This window comes from Tiliqua scincoides, chromosome 4 (assembly GCF_035046505.1).
Source record: "Tiliqua scincoides isolate rTilSci1 chromosome 4, rTilSci1.hap2, whole genome shotgun sequence".
NCBI classification, from domain to species: domain Eukaryota; kingdom Metazoa; phylum Chordata; class Lepidosauria; order Squamata; family Scincidae; genus Tiliqua; species Tiliqua scincoides.
Window position 1 is genome coordinate 197,555,636 of NC_089824.1, and position 18,069 is coordinate 197,573,704.

Here is an 18,069-nt window from a genome sequence, read left to right on the forward strand (position 1 = left end):
GGCACATTTGCGACCCTCCTTAGCTGGTGCAAGAGACTTGCGTCGGCCCAAGTACTTCTCTGGATTGCACCCTAACTATGCTCTGTCCTTGGTTTCTCCTTAACTGTCTCAGCTGCTACTCCCCTGCCTGTACCTGAGACTGTCCCACTGAGTCAGGTCCAGACACTTAGCCAAGGCAGGACAGTAACCATATCATTTGCTTCATTCAAATAGTTTTTTTTCCATTCCGATGTTAGCAGAGCAGTGTGGAAATGGCAGTGGCGTCACTGGGCTTGGTGTCACCTGGGCGCAAATGGTGTCATCCATATGGTTCTGTCCTTCCAGTCTTGCTCTGGCCCTGTCCTCATGTGAGAATGGGACTGGCTTTTCAGACCACCCACTTTATGTGGCACTCCCCAGCCAACTGCCTGCTGCAGTGCCTCTGAACTGGCCTGCTCATTGTATTGTGGTCCCAGGCCAATTGCCGCCATGGTGCCTACAATGTCACCTGTTGCAGTCTGCACTCCCTGCACCCAGCTAGTGATGCCACTGGGAAATGGACCCTAGAGAAATGTTCCCATGCTACTGAAGTAACTGGCCTTTTTTTTGCTATGGATTGAGACTTTCTGAACTAGTGACTGCTCTCTGCCTACTTCCAGCAGAAAGCAATGCCTGCAGCTCTCAGTTCAAGAAGAGTGGATTGAAACTGCAGCAAAGACGGAGGCTTGGTTTTATTGTAAGACCATTAAAATGCGGAGATGAAAAAGCAGTGGTCCAAAATGGAAAGACAAAAACCTTGGGATGTAAACAATCTGGCAGGGCTCCTTATTTGCAATCCCTCCGGGTCTGTGTGCATTCTTCCCCCTATAAACTCTTTACAACTATAACCACTGGAGGGCATGCTGTGGGTTTTATTTATTTATTTGCCTGGATTTTAGTCTGGTACCAAACAAGGAGCAGGCTTGTAAAAGGACTTGTAAAGCGTCCGCCATAGGGTTGCTTGGCTCTTCTCTTGCACACAGAATACAGTTTTATACCCTCTTTTGCAGACGGCTGTTCTTTTAATAGCTAGCCTCTTCAAATAATTTGCTTGTGGTGCAGTTTGCAAACAATCAGGCTAGATGCATGGAGTTATGGACAGCAATATGTCCTTGTGGCATTGCTGCCAACTAGGGGAGGAGGGGAGGAAAGAACTCTATGCACTGATAGAGAGGTGTGCAGATCAGATCAATCCCCAGTTCAATTGTATCAAGCCTAACTGCACTTGCCAACATTCATTCAACCCTTTTCGTCTCTCCTGCCTCCCTCTGTCATTATTCTCCATTTCAGCTGTAGATTGTAAGCTCCTTGGAGACAGGGGCCTGTTCTTTGGAAGAGGGTGCTTGTGCAACTCTGTGAACAGGGATGGCTGAACCATCCTGAACTGCTGCTTGAGGCTGCCCCCCCCCCAACACAGAAAACACTATTTATATCTCTCTTTCCTTTACATACTTTGATACAAAGGAAGTGTTGGGCAATGGTGGGAACTCTCAGCATGCCTCTCACTTCCTGTTTTATTTAAAGGGATGGCAAGAATTGAGCCAGGTAAATGGCTGTTTCCCTGCTGTCTCAGCATACAAGGAAGAAGAGATGTAAGTGGGTAGAGAAGCAGATCAGTGCAGCTCCATCTGTTGTGTGTGTGTGTGTGTGTTTTTAGAAGACATTCCCAAAATCTTCCCAAAGGGAAAACTAAAAACAAAATGGGCAGGGACAAATGCCAGGGGAAACAAATAGTCCCAGGTAAATAGAGACACTCAGAGGATAAGAGCAATGAGACAGCCAGCTGCCGGTGAAATTTAACAGAGTTTGGCCACCCAGCTCCAGTCAGTGGCTTTCAGAAGACAGCTCTGTTCCTGTTTGTCCCTTAACCGTAAAGGTGTTCAGGTGGTTCTGATTTGACGGTTCCACCCACAGAGTATGTGTGCTGGGGGCTGTGATAGGGGAGGGCATGTGTTGCTGATTACACTGCGCAAGTTTGTTTGGGATTGCTGATGAAGTGAAGGAAGCCTGTGCTTGCTGGCTCCGATGTGAAAACAATCACTCTAAAATTTCACTGCTTCCCTCGCAAAGTCTTTAAAAAATGGGGTGAAAGCATAAGTTAATTGTGCTTTTACACACTGTTATACTTGTCACCGTGCCAGGCTCTACATTTCGTCCAAGGGTGAAATGAAAACTCCAAATTCGTGCGGTTATGAAGCAATTTCAGTACAAGCGCTCAGTGAAGAATTATAAAGTGGGAGAGACAGGCTCCTGTGTCTCATCTGGTTAAGAAGGGTCAGAATTCATCAAGGTTTCAACCTGCCATGAGGGGCCTGCAGGGTGTGTTTAAAAAATATGGCATCTGCACATGCTTGTACATTGCGCATACATAAAACAGTGGATCTGGAACAGTAAATTATGCACGCCTTCTATAAAATAAATGGGAATCGGCTCCAGATCACAGAATAAATCTGTTCTAATTTTCTTTGCATGACAATCCAGTAGAGACAGTTGAAGGGAATCTGGTTAAACTCCATGTATAAAGAAGGCATTTCATATGCTCTGGGACAGGGATGGGCACTCGACTCGAGTCGCACTTAAGTCACTGCCCCCGAGCACTTGAGTCAACTCAAGTTGCGGCCATCACTGACTCACGTTCAACTTGTGTGAGTCGTGGGAAGTGACTCAACAAGTGACAATGGACTCAAAATGACTTCAAATTCCTACCTTTTTAGTAGGCTGTGTTCTTGCTTACTTTTTTGTCACTTTCAGACAATCCAGAAGCAGGCATCATAAAGAACAGCAGCAGACAAGGTGGGAGGATAGGTTAGTTACAGGAAATGGGGGCTGGGGGGTTGAGGGAAGGAGGCTTGTGACTCAGAATGTCTCAGATTCATGACTTGAAAGACTTGAAATTTTTCTTAAGTCAAGTTGTGATGGCTGTACTCTGTAACTCACAAATCAAGTCGTGGGGTCAATGACTCATGACTCGACTTCTTAGTGACTTCAGGACATCCCTGCCCTGGACTGAAAGGACTTTGTTCCATGGACCATGGAGCATATTGACCACTATCAAAAGTATACCCATGTGGAATATAAATATACCATTGCTGTTAAACCTTTTTTTTTTTTTTTTTTAAAGCAGGATATCTGGTCACAGATATCCCACTGTCATATCTAGTTGCATCCTAAGAGGCACATGGTTTTTTTCTTTCTTTTACAGATGTATGAATACGATCAGAGGATATGATGCAGCAAAGTCAACTCTGTAAACACTGTAAACTTTTCATTGATTGGTCAGCTTCTTGGTGTGTCAATAGGCTAAAGCATAACCTTGGCAGGCATTGAATGTGCCTTGGCAGAAGTATCAGTAATGATTTGTAGGTCCACACAAATTAGATGACTGGTCAAGCTTTGTTTGTGGTGGAGGGGACTGGGAAAGCACAGGGAAGAATGTGACAAGAACTTTGTCCGTTATATAAACACCTTTTCGCATCTCGCAGAAAGTATTGTTTACACATCAAAGTATCCACAAGATCTTCTGTGGACTGCTATCCTGAAGCAAGCACAGTCCTAGTCCCCTAGTTCTATTCCTTCTGGAAAAAGATGCTTCCAGGGCCATGGAACACCCACCACCATCTTCCCCTTCCCTCAAGCCATGAGTAAGCACTTCGCAATGGGGGATGCAACCCGACACGAGGCTTCTTGATTCTGCGTTGGCTAAAGTGCCACCACAGAGTCGAGTAGCCCCATCTGGGGGCTACTTCCCTTACTCGGGGGAAGGGGATGAATGGCCCCTTCTCCTGAGGAGCTGCCAGTGGCTCCTCAAACTCAAATTCAAACATCCCAGCTTGGAAGTCAAAGCGGAAGGCAGAGTTGGATCCTTCTCCAACCCACAGCCCTCCCCCTTTTCCCCATCTTCCCATCTATTGAGGGCAAAGCACCAGGTCTGTCTCCCACTGGGAACCCGTCCTGCCCAGCAACTCTGTACCCTGTATTTACCGCTCTGTATTTTCAATGGTGGCTGAACTAGACCCACCTGAACTTGGATCGTGACCCACTTGGATCGTGATCCCAACCTACAGTTTTAGAAACTGCTCTACAAGGATGTCTTTATGCCTTGAATTCCTACCAAATTACTGAAAAACAGTCATAATAGAAGTAGATGTAGAGTTGTGTACACACACACACACACACACACACACACACACACACTTATTTCTCATTGTTCCACCCACACTATCTGGTTTGGATTTAATGCTAGGTGCTGATGCTGTATGATGGAACGGGAAGCTCTATACATCTGCTATGATCTGATAGCTTCTCTAAAAATTAAAACCACATCTGACCCATGTGCTCTGATGGAACTCGGGGAAGACAATTTCCCTAAGTGTTCTTGATGGAACGTGACGGCTTTTCTTGGGGGATGGTTTCACTACCCGAGATGAGGGATCGTTCGTCTAGACTCTGGGCATTTGATACTCTGATGTACTGAGTGTGGTTGCTTATATGGGCCAGAGCAATCCTGCCATGGGTGAGGGGTGAATTGTGGCTACCCATTACAGTTTGGGCACTTATTTGCGAAACTGTTGGGGACTGGGCAAAACACATGGAAGATGAACATAACTAATGTGTAAGCACACACACACACACACAAATTGATTTCTATCTCTCCTTTTGCAGGATTGTGCCAAGGCAGGGCTCTTCTTACAGTAGATGGATTCATATGGTGGAAGGTGGTCCTTAAGGTATTGAAGGCCTGCACCATACGGGGCTTCAAATTACCAACCAGCACCTTGAATTAGATGGGAAACCAGGGTAGTTCCTGCAGGATGGGCGTGATAGTGTCCCCTCTGGCACCATGCGGCTCCCATCACCAATCTGGCTGCAGCAGTCTGAACCAGGTATAGTTTCTGAATACAGATGGAGCCTGTTTATCTGTGAATTTTATACCCATGGATCTAGCTCAACCCAGATTCCCCCCTGAACTTGGACCCTACCTGAACCTTCCGGACTGTGCTCCAGTCGCCTCCAGAAGATATTCTGAAGCCTGCAGAAACTGCGCGTCAGTCCGCAGGTTTCAGAACTGTCTAAAAGGCCAAAAAAAAGTTACTTCCTGTCTCCGTAGTGCTGCTGCTGGAACCTGGGTTTCAATAGCAGGGGTTCATTGCCACCAGTGCAGTTGTAAGTATGGTAGTGTATGGGGTCATATACTGTATACTATACAAGGGGTGTGCAAACCGTGGCCCATGGGTCATTTGCAGCCCTTGGGGGCCCCCAACCCAACCTGCAGGGAGCCCCCAGTCTCCAATGAGCCTCTGGCCCATCAGTTGGAGCCCACACTGGCCTGTGACTCCTGGTCACGACTGCCAGTCACAAGCTGCGAACCTAGTTAAAGCAAGGCCTTTTATAGTTTCCATATAGTTTTCTTTTATAGTTTTCACATGTTTTCTGCATTTCCCTGGGCATTATTTTAACCCCCTCCTCCTTTGCCTCTGAGCAACTTATATCTCCATGTGTGTCTGGCTTGGTTTGTATGTTTTCACTATGCAAGAGGTGTGTGGCAAACAGTTCATAGTTCTCATGTGGCTCTACATGCCTGTATTACAGTTCTCATGTGCATTATAAATCAGCCCAGTAAAATTCATTCATGCATATAAGTTCCATCTCTAATGTATTCATTTATGTAAATTTATTCAAATTTGAAATGTAAATTCTTTTTTCCCAGCCCCTGACACAGTGTCAGAGAGATGATGTGGCCCTCCTGCCAAACTGTTTGCCCACCCCTGTTCTATACTGCTAAGAAGAATGTTTTCGAGGCATAGGACTGAAGTGCTCCTTCTTGTACAGGTGGGCCAAGGTAATCTTGTGAAGGTGTTCAGTTCCATGATAAGGAAGTTGCTCTTTTACCCATGTTCATCAAGCCAAACCCTCAAAGGTTATAACTAATCAGAAGCCATTACAGAATGCTATGGAGATAAAAGAACAATGTGTTTGTGTAATGTTTTTATTGGCAGTTTGAAGACTGTTAAGCTACTTAAGGCAAACATGGTTAGAAAGTTTGCTGATCTCTACTGCCATTTAGTACTCTAGAGATTGTTGAACTACTTTCTACAATACTGTGGTGGCAAACCCCGAAGCCTGAGAGAAGGGATAAGATTGAAAGTTGACCTGAAATAGACCACGCACACCCCATTGTTCATAAGCAACAAAAGGTGGCTCCCCCTTTTGGCAATTTGGGGACCTGCAAACAGGGCTGACATTTCACCCACCTTACCTAGAAAGTAGCAGGAGCAGCCCTTTTAATAACAGCTGCACATCCCTTCCTTCCCAAATGTGACTGGATGGGGGGCAGTTATGCAATGGGCAGCAGTGGGCACAATGACACCTTCGGTCTCCTTTTAACTCCACCAAACGTGCATTCCGTCCCCTCCCCTATCCAGAGGGAGGGCAATGCAGTACAGGAAGTACAGCCTTTACTCTGAATTGGCGACATTTGCCCTCAGTGATGTTGTCCCAATGCCAAATCTGAGAGGTGACTTTGCATCATGACACCCTTGCATTCTCAAAGTGACTGTTAATTGACTGGGATCACATTCAGAAGCAGATGACGCTCCAGTGGACAACAAAACGTGGTGCTGAAATGAATAGTGACTGAACAGCCTCAAGACAGATAATCTTCTAGAGATGTTTTGGGGAACATTTTGGATCATCTGAAATCCTCTGCTTTGTGCTGAAAATGTTCAGCTGCAAACGTTTTCTATAAACTTAATAAAAACTCCAGATTGTTGGGGTGGGGGTGGGGACACAACATGCATAGCTCCCGTTTTCTGCATCTGAATATATGGAACCAGAAGGTCACGAGATTTCTCTTTGGACATTATTTAACCATGGAAAGTCTGCCCACCACAAGCCTCATCCATTGCACCCTGCAGCTCTGTCCCCCCCCCCCTCTCTGGGGTCAGTGCTTGTGCACACAACAAATGCAATCCCTGGAAAGAGTTTCTTCCCATGGTTCCAAATCCTCCATCATTACCAATTTTCACAATCACAGGGAGGAATGCTCCCTAGGGACAGCATACGTTGCACAGACAAGCCATGTCTCAAGGAAAGGATGGGGGAGCTGAAGGGCATACCAATAGTAGGGCCAAGGCAGGGAACATTTGTTCTCTTACACTGGGATGAGATTCTGGGGTGAGCACCGACGGTTCTACTTAGACCTGCACCACTGATTTCACTGGTGCAATCTGAGTGGACCTGGGTAGGTGGATTGAGAATGAGAAGGGGGATAAGATATTGGGGTAGCTACTGCCACCAATATCTGCCTTCTTCCTGCCCTCAACACACCCCTGCTCTGCCATACCCCTCCTCTTTTTGTCCAACCCTGCCCACTGCCTGCCCCCATGCCAACTTGCTGGAGCCAAGGCTCTCTCAGTGGCTGCTCTCACACAGATGCAGCCACTCGCCATTTGCAATGGCATTTTGCAATGGCCAGAAAGCATACTGTGCTGCTGGAATGTGAGTTCCGGCAACACAGTAGCCCGATAGGACTGGGCTGTAACTCACAGAAAATAATGTTGGTGTGATCGTACCATTACACAGAAAGGCAATCAGGTTTGCAAAATGGCAGCTTAATACCATTCCCCCCCAAGAAGCTGCCATTGGCCTATCTAGTTCAATAGCGCCGATGCTGTTTGAGATTGATGCTACGCAGAGATTGAACCTGGAACCTTCTTCATCCAGCGGAGGTGCACCACTACTGTACTATAGCCCTTCCTGCAGCTAATCAGGTGGCAGCTTTCATACATACAAACTACCGCTAAGATGGAAGTGAGGTAGGGCCTCTCTTTGTTTGATTTCGAGAACAAGCTTTCCAGCTTTTTGTTGATAAGGGCATTGGTGACACTCAAAGAAGACTACCAAGAGTCTCACCATCACATCAGCTTAACTTTCACATCTACATGCCATCTCTCATGTGTGACCTCTGCCCTCTGAACTATAGACCACACTTTAGCCACTTGCCTTTTGGCTCCAGCAGGCATGACAGAAAAGCCCAGGAGGACCTCACTTGACTATTTCCTTTCGCTTCATTGCTTGTTTATCCTTGCTTCTTTTCCATGCTCTGGACAGTTGACAAAGCAAGAAAGTGCCTCTTGGGCTCCAGGAACGTTGCCACACCAGATAAGCTAATTCTAATATATTCTTGTCAGTCATCTGAGTTCACACACTCCTCTGCTTTGAAATGGAGAAGCCTGACCCTGTATAAGAAATGCAGCAGAGATATAAGCAACCTTGTATTCAGCTGATCAAATATAAGAACATAAGAACAGCCCCACTGGATCCGGCCATAGGCCCATCTAGTCCAGCTTCCTGTATCTCACAGCGGCCCACCAAATGCCCCAGGGAGCACACCAGATAACAAGAGACCTCATCCTGGTGCCCTCCCTTGCATCTGGCCTTCTGACATAGCCCATTTCTAAAATCAGGAGGTTGCGCATACACATCATGGCTTGTACCCTGTAATGGATTTTTCCTCCAGAAACTTGTCCAATCCCCTTAATGCAAAGGCTGGGATGTAAAGTGTCCATTGTTATCTCAGTTTTGGGACAGAAGCAAAGTAGCAGTACTGCTGGGGTACTGATGCACTGTACCCACAGCATGACATGTACATCTCATGTTGTGAAATGTGCCATTTCCCACAAGGATGAGAGATTGTATGGAAAAGTGCTCACATGCTCCTTCAGTGAGCACATGAAGCTACTCTGTACTGGTCTATCTAGCTCAGGAATACCAACACTGACTTGCAGTGGCTTTCCAGGGTTTCAGACAGAAATCTTGCCTAGTTCGACCTAAAGATGCCAAGGATTGAACCCAAGAGCTTCTGTATAGAGGGCAGGTATTCTTCCTAGAAACATATCCTGGGGCAGCAGTGATGTTGTAACATCATGTGATGCCGTGACATCACTTCTGGGTTTGGAGGAGGGTAGTGATACCTTTGCAATGTGGCTATTCCCCCCTCCATTCCTTCTCCAGCAACTTCCTGGTTGACTTTTGCAGTGGCATCACTATCATGTAGCCTGATGCCAAGTTCAAAATGGTGACCTGGAAGTGACGTCATGCGCAGACTTTTTAAAAAGTGAAAATGCTCTCCCTAGCAGCTTGATGCCCACCTCCTCCCAGACTCCCCTCCATATCAGCACCTTATTGGTTCCCTGCTCTATCATAATAACACCTAATTGGCTCTCGGAACAATCAGTCTTACTGGTCAGTTTTGAGTTAAGAAAATCCAGCTTTGTTTTTATTTTCTGGTTATTTGACTATAACATTTGATAGAATAGAGATATTTTGATGCAGTTTGTTTCACTGCATTCTGTATTAAATTCAACATCAAATGGTATATAACATGATGGTATTATTCAAAGATACCAAGGTTTTCACAATTTTGGCCACTATTGTCAAGCTCAGGTTTAGCCCCCCTAAAGCTTGTTTACCAGTGCAATTGCTACCCCTACACCCCCTTAACTACACCACTGAACTTTTGGCTTTGAGCCACTGCAGACCACTGAGCACAGCACTGTGGTAGGAGGTTTGCAGTGGTTTGGTGGAAGCCGAGATTTGACCAGGGAGCTGCTGCTCAGTGTCACCCCCTTCAGGTGGCACCCAGGGCACGTGTCTTAATTGCCATACCTTAGATATGCCTCTAATTCTTCCACAGCATTACAGTGACCCTTGGGTGAGTGTAAAGGTGGCACCAAAAGTGAGGAAAGACAGATATTCCACTGTCACATGCAACCTCCAAAGTTTTTAATGAATCTTCAAAGGACTGGAAAAAAGTCTAGTATCAGGAACTGGTAGTTGAGAGATAGGAGGCAAATAAAGATACTTCTCACTGATCCCTGCATTTACATGGTGAGCATCTGATTGTGAAACGTTCACACAGGAATAGTTGGAGTGAGATAAGACTTGGTCAGATAACATCACGTATAGATTATTGCTGCTAGGATGCATTTGCCCTGCAGTTATAGTGCTGTCTGTGCCGCAAGAAGAAAGGGTTGATTATAATGTGAGAATGCACTGAGGCAAGGTAGAAGTGGGAAGGCAAGGGAGGGAGGGAAGCTCTGACTTACTGAAGGTAGAATGCCAAATCTGTTGATAAGGCTGGAATTAGTTATCCTCTATTGTTTATGTTTCCAGAGTTTATTCCTGGAAACAGACAGAGAACGGAGAGGGAGGACACGGAGGGGGGCCGTTTCTCAACATGAACAAGCTTGTGGTTCTGTTGATGGAACCAAAACAACAGCCTAAAGCAAATCGCTCCAACGGTATTGCTCTCTTGTCTATCACTGTCTGACTCTCCTGCTCCCTAAGAGAATATCCACTGCAAAAGGCATTGCCTCATCCGTGGGTTTTAAATGCTATCCGTCTCTTTTCTGTGCTTCACAAACACACGCAAGTCCAGACATCCTCAAACAAGATCATAGCCGCTGTTTACACCACATCGAAAAATGTGCTATTTGCACTTCAGATCAAGTGGTAAAAAACGATCGAGGAATAACGGCTCCCCTTTAAACAATGCGATGAACCAACTTCAGTCTGGACTACGCTGGCACTGTGCCCAGCCTTGAAATAATCTAATTGCAGCACTGCCTCAGACAGATGTTGGGCAAACCTAGCAGGTGGGAGACACACTGGATTGCCTATCAAGGGGGATCCATCTGCAGGAAACCTTGAGTGCTTAATGTGAGCCAGGACTTTAGTGGAGAATCTCTTTTCCTTGCCAGGGTCCAGACCTCAAACATGCAAAGTCATAATGAAGAAGAATGTTCCTGTGAGTGTGTGCAGTCAATGACTATGTAACCACAGCCAGCTGGTAAACACACACATACATACATATGACCGCCACCAACAACCTACCAATATTTGGAAGTTCAGTCTAACCACCATGCAACGGACAAGGGAGCACAATTTGTAAGGTGCCAGTGGTGGGAGGTGGTCTCAGATCAGGTCTTCTAATAGCTGGGGTCTGACGTATTGGCTCTGGTTTCTTGGTCAGAGTATCTCCAATAGCCTAGCTGACCACTCTCCTTTCCTACACACTTCTTCCCATCCATCCTCCTTTTCTTTTTCCAATCCAGGGAGTGGGAGGAGCAAAGGGCAGTGCATCACCAGGTAAGGGGGGAAAGTATTGCCATTGCTGCCCCATATGGCCCTGACGAAGAGGAGGGGTACTTACCTGGCATGTAAGGTGCCTGCGATATTTACCACACTTACCTTTGGCCGCACTTCTTTGTCCTGCCAACCTGCTATTATTGCCTTAGACCTTGACTCCCCACTTGTCCTCGGCTACTATCCTGCCCTCCAACCAGTGGCATCACTAGGATTTGTGTCACCTGGTGAGGGAGGCCAGCATGTCACCCCTATGATGGACCTCCTCCCATGCAGTGGGTTGGGCAATGTCCTGGGTGGTGGTGGTGGATGTGGTGATGTGCCATTGCCCCGCCCCCACTAGTTTTTTTGGCTGTACCTTTCGATAGAACACAGATATTTCAATGTGTTTTTTTTTCATTGCATTCTGCTGTAAATTACGCATCAAATAGTATATAACATGAAGATATTATTCCTACAAACCTCGATTTTGGTCACTAGTGGTGTCACCTCCCCCCCCCCCCGAGTGTGTCACCTTACTAACACTTTATTGGTTCTATGTTGTGTCATAATAATATCTCATTGGCTCTTCATTGAGCCAATATCTCATTGGCTCTTCAAACAATCAGTCTCATTGGTTGGCAACCTTCAGTCTCGAAAGACTATGGTATAAGCCTACAGCACCCAGTATTCCCAGGCGGTCTCCCATCCAAGTACTAACCAGGCCTGACCCTGCTTAGCTTCCAAGATCAGATGAGATTGGGCATGTGCAGGGTAACAGTTGCTGTCTCATTGGTCCATTCTGAATTAAGGAAATGTACTTTTTTGTTACATAAGACAGTTGCATTTTTGTTTTATGTTTTCATGGTCTTAACTTTTGATAGAATGGAGATATTTCACTCTGGTTTTTTTCATTGCATTCTGCTGTAAATGACACATCGAATGGTATATAACATGATGGAATTTTTCCTACAAACTGCAATTTCAGTGATTTTGGTCACTTGTGGTGTCACACACCCCCTGGGTGCGTCACCCAGTGAGGTCCACATCCCCCGCAGTCCCCTAGTAATGCCACTGTCTCTGACCCTAATCTGGCTCCTCTGAGACTCAACCTTCTGTGTGGTTCTGCCTACACTCCTTTTTCTGGCCCTTTGGATTCTATTTTTGATGATGCCCCTCATTGTCTATGACCCGTAGCCTGGAGCTGACCATGCTGAGGCACTGCCCCTTCCGCATTATAGTGACTGATTTATTTTAAAACTATCCTTCCAATTTTGGCTCTCATGTTGACTTGCAATACAAACATCTATAAAATACAGTAACAAACTAACAATAAAATGTTGGGGCTTAGGGTCCCCTCAGGGGGAGAAAGGCAGGATAAAAATGCAGTAAGTAAATAAGTAAATAATTTAGGGTGCAGTCCTAACCCCTTATGTCAGTGCTTTCCAGCACTGACATAAGGGCAATGCAGCTCTGAGATAAGGGAACAAACATTCCCTTACTTTGAGGAGGACTCCGTGAGTGACACCCAACTGCAGGATGCAGTACATGTCCCATTGGCACCGCTATGCCAGTGCTGGAAAGCACTGACATAAGGGGTTAGGATTGCATCCTAAATTATTTAACCTAGATATCCCATTGCTTAAACCTATAGCAGCAGCATCAGATACTCATGCAATCCCCTAAGCCAGTGGGATTTTTTCAGTTGGCACTCCCTTAACCTACTGGGCCATTGACTGTGGCTCCCTGTTAGAGCTACAATCCTATACATTAAATAGGTCAGCGGGTTTGTTGTGAGGATTCCTTGGTTGGTTTCTGTGGCTCACAGATTGGGAAACTGCCCTAAACCCAGAGTCTAAAACTCCTCTTGCAGATTGGGACAGAGCCATAGAGATATAAAGTCCATCAAAAATTTTATTTATATCTCTAAGGTTCTACAACCTGGACTGAGGACCTGGGACACCACAAAAAGTGTTTCCAGTTGGGTCCCACAGCTTCTTCCCCTGAAGGTTTGGAAGAGAAGCCCATCAAGTCTTCTTGTTCCTATCAGGAATGGCTGCACAAAACAATTGCTGGACCACGATGAGTTCCTATCTCTTTTTGCAACTGCTTGCACTTCAGAGTCGGCCTAAGGATTCCCATCTTGAGAACTCCAGGAGTCATCGAACTTCCAGTCCATTCCAGCTCTCCAATTCTAAGCTGAAGCCTAATCTTCTGAGGGACCCCCACTGAGGTCCATGATCAATGAGAAAACAATCAACTTGTTAAAACAAATATCCAGGCGAAAGTGCCGGGTCTGTTTCTGCAGCGAGTCTTGTTCCTTCCAAATCACCTGTCAGTTCTGAACCTTCTGAACTCTGCTTGTTTGGCTAGTGGGTGGTGTTTGATTTCTTTGTGTTTCGAGTTTGTAGGTTAGTGCATTGTTGACACCCAGGGCTGCATTTGTGTGCATCACTGCAGGAGCTGATCAGCCTCCAGTCAGCTCTGTTTTCCCTTGCAGAGGTTTTGCCCTTAACCAGGAGAGAAACGCTGTCTGTTTGTTTAAGTGAGATATTCGTGTACCCCTGGAGATCCAGGTCATTGTAAATGTAACACAAGTCCTATTTCCTGTTAAAGAAAGGGAGGATGTGTGTGTGTGGGGGGGAGGGATATGACTGTGAGCTGTCTCTGATGTGCTGCCAACTGTTAAGGAAGATTCAATTTGCTGGAAAAAGAGCTCCAGTGGCGACAGAGAATTAGGACCTATTGCTGCTCCCATTAAAGCCACTGGGAGATTTACCTTTGACTTGAAAACATGAAGCAGCGCAGCAGGTTGGTCAATATGAAGTTTGTACCCACGGTGGTATAGAATGGAAGGGTTCTCAGTTGGATGGGATAAAATGTTTCTAAATATAAGGGGGTAGGAAATTGCTTTCTGTGAACAAGACAAGAACTTGGGGGAGGGGGAGGGAAGGAAAGTGGCGCTGAGGGGTTGTGATCACACATCTAAGAATGGACATGCAACTGCTTCAACAACCATCTGGATTTTGTGATCATTCCTTGCAAGATCTGAAGCATGCTGGAGGGTTCAAGGAATGACTGCAGAGCCCAGGGGGTGGACTCCTCCTTGTTAAAAAGTTTTTACCTTGTAATAGGTAAGGGTATCTAGAGGCATGAGTGATTCTGCACCGAAGACAGTCTGTCCAGCATGATCCAGTGGGGACAGACAAAACTCTGCATTGCATTATTTCTGTATGAGCATGCTCAGAAGCATCATTTCAGCTTCTGGAGCTGTCCTTCCTGCCTGAGAGATTGAGCTCCCTTGCACTGATAACTCTCCCTGATAACTGATAACTATTCCCAGTGTGAACGGGGGGGGGGGTTGCTTATGGAGGAGTAGAAATGGCAATGTTGGGGAGGGATGTTCTGACATGGTTGGCCCAAACATATTCTCCCCCTTGCCACCAGTGCAGTCGCGCCAAAAAGACATATGCTGTATCCACTGGGGGAGGGGCAAGAGGCTTTGGAAGGGATAAGGGATTTAAATCCCCCTTCCAGTTCTTAAGCCTTCCACCCAGCTCTTTAGCTGGTGCAAGTTCAAAGAGAGATAGGGGGTGGGGCAGCTGCAGAAAAGAAGAATTTAATTCGGCACACACCACTGCCAGCAGATCCATCCCTACTACAGCCTCCTAGCCCCCATTCCTCCCCCTCGCTGCCCAGTTTCACCCCTTCCCACCCTAATTCTGCCCTCCCAACCTCTCCACCTTACACGCTGGTTTACGTTGGCTCTGGGCTTTCTGCCAGCTCTCTGACTGCATATGCTGCCCGAGTGTGCTTCACGGCTGCCTTGCAGAAGACAGCAGGGCACCCCAATAGGATTGGGTTGCCTGACTCATTCTCAAGATTGATCAAGGCATACTTGGGGGTGGAGTCACCCAAAATGAAGCAGAATTCTTCAAATGTGGAGGTGGTGTTTCCAAACTCCCTCTCTTCTTTATTCATTATTTTATTATTATTAATACTTTTATTTTTCAATAACTATCATTATTTTCCCCCTCCTTTTTCCCCTTTTTTGTTGATTAATTAAAAAAAAACTGTGATGACATCAGCAGCAGAGATGACATCAGTACAAACTGAGATAACATCAGCAGCGTGAGCAAGAAGAGGACTAGAGTGCCAGGAAAATCTTATAGGGGGAATGTCAAACCCAAATGAACTTGGGGGTCAAATTTCTCATCTAAAAGATGTCCTGCTGCAGTGTCCAGATTTCAGCCACAAATGTTAATTCCACCCAAATTCACTGACATCACCACTCTGCTGTACTTCCCTGTGCTGAAGACTCCTCTGTATTCTATATGCTCTGTCACATTTTCTTTTGGAGACTTGTCCTTCCAAACCCTGGATATGGCTCAGGTGTTAACACTGCGCGAAAGGCCTGCCACAGGTCCACATTGGAGATGTGGACATTGAACTCCTGGGCCAATTGTTTGACATTCTGGCCATACAAGACTTTCTATTTTTTTCCACATGTATTTCATTCAGTGAAGTCATGTAGGAAAACTGATTTCATATTTTTGACAGTAAAACTACATCCGTTGTACGGACAGATACTTTTCTTGTTGAACACCAATTAATGCGCTTGCATCAAAAATTCTCATTGGAAAATATTATTTCACATGGGGATTGTTTTTAAAAAAACAACCTGGGGGATAATTTGGAAGTAACACTTAAAAAAAAACTTCTAAAACCTGGGGTTTTAATATTCAAAATGTGTCAAAATATCAATTTGAAAAGGCAATTTTCATTTCAGTTCAAAAGACTGGTTTATTTTGACATTTCTAAATGAAGGCATTTCACAAGTTATTACTGTACAAGTTTTTTTTTTTTTTTTAAATCAAATTTTTGATTTTTTCATTGAAGTCAGAGATGGGATGCAGTTGAAAATAGGGGAAAATTCTAGTGATGAATTTTCCGTTCCATGGATTGGCTCATATGTTTGATTAAAGCACAGTATGAAAAGAAATCCTAATGCCATAATATAATGGCACAATTTTAATCAATGTACTTGTGCACATGGTAACCTATGCGGCAAAAAACCCCAAAGAAATAAGCTGCAGAGAATTGTATATACATAGCACTCTGGACAAAGACCAGGAAGGAGGGTGGCTTGGGCTCAAGAGGGGGCAGAGGCTGCTGTTAGATCCTATCCCCCTCTGGAGCTGAGTTGCCCAACATGGTTCTTTGGTTCTAGGGCAAAAAAACCCAAAACTTTTTGGGGGCAAAAAAATCAAAACTTCACAGATAGGCTAATGGGTTCTGAGCTGGGAGAGAGATCTTGGGGTGGTGGTGGACAAGTTGATGAAAGTGTCGACCCAATGTGTGGTGGCAGTGAAGAAGGCCAATTCTATGCTTGGGATTATTAGAAAAGGTATTGAGAACAAAACAGCTAATTTTATAATGCAGTTGTACAAATCGATGGTAAGGCCACACCAGGAATATTGTGTCCACTTCTGGTCGCCACATCTCAAAAAGGACATAGTGGAAATGGAAAAGGTGCAAAAGAGAGCAACTAAGGCCCAAATCCTAACCAACTTTCCAGTGCTGGCATAGCTGTGCCAGTGGGGCATGTGCTGCATCCTGCAGTTGAGTGGCACTCACAGAACCCTCCTCAAAGTAAGGAGCAGCATTGCCCTTATGTCGGTGCTGGAAAGTGGATTAGGACTGTGCCCTAATATGATTACTGGGCTGGGGCTCCTTCCTTTTGAGGAAAGGCTACGGCATTTGGGCCTCCTCAGCCTAGAAAAGAGGCGCCTGAGGGGGGACATGATTGAGACATACAAAATTATGCAGGGGATGGACAGAGTGGATAGGGAGATGCTCTTTACACTCTCACATAACACCAGAACCAGGGGACATCCACTAAAATTGAGTGTTGGAAGAGCTGGGACAGGCAAAAGAAAATATTTCTTTACTCAGCGTGTGGTTGGTCTGTGGAACACCTTGCCACAGGATGTGGTGACAGCACCTGGCCTGGATGCCTTTAAAAGGGGATTGGACAAGTTTCTGGAGGAAAAATCCATTGCGGGTTACAAGCCATGATGTCTATGTGCAACGTCCTGATTTTAGAAATGGGCTATGTCAGATGTAAGGGAGGGCATTAGGATGCAGGTCTCTTGTTATCTGGTGTGCTCCCTGGGGCATTTGTTGGGCCGCTGTGAGATACAGGAAGCTGGACTAGATGGGCTTATGGCCTGATCCAGCCAGGCTGTTCTTATGTTCTTACCCATCAGGGTCAGCTGCTCTCAACACAGGGTAAGGGAATTGATGTACCCTTACCCTCTGGCAGCTTCCTGGGCCTCACAGTTTATAGTGGTGGTCATTACAGTGCCACTGTACCACTGGGTGCCAGTGAAGGATAGGTTTGGCCTGTTAGAAAGTTCTTACTGAGTAACAGCTTGACTGGAAAGAGATAAACATTTGTGATGTTGAAATAGAATTCTCACCAGGAAATCAACTCTATTAGTAATATCTGCTATTTTGCTCAGCTCAGTATTTAGGAATACTCATTATTCAAAATGACCACTCTCCCTCTTACTCCCAACTTCAAGAAACCAGACATTTCATTCCAAGCCCAGGATGTACATCTCAAAAATGCCTGGCCCAGACACTTTCTCATAAGACAAGGAAACAAAGACCCATTAACAAAGCTGATAACCACCCTTCCTTCTTTTTTCCCCCCAAGTCCCATTTGTCAAAACCAAGCACACACTTTGAACCGCCATGCTTGATGGGTATCACGTGCAAGAAATGGGTCGTTTCCCAGACACATTACAGTGTTCATGTGTGCTTTACCGGTCCACTGATTGGTCAATAAGAACTCTATAATTATCAAGCACTTTCTAAGCAAATGCAATGCTTATTTACATTGCCATGAAGTATGGGTGTCAG

At 45.6% G+C, this 18,069-nt stretch overlaps 1 pseudogene; it reads right to left on the reverse strand.

Annotated features, from left to right (window-relative positions):
• Nucleotides 1-11,814: 11,814 nt before the first annotated feature.
• Nucleotides 11,815-11,931, reverse strand: LOC136650491 (5S ribosomal RNA; annotated as a pseudogene).
• Nucleotides 11,932-18,069: the final 6,138 nt, after the last annotated feature.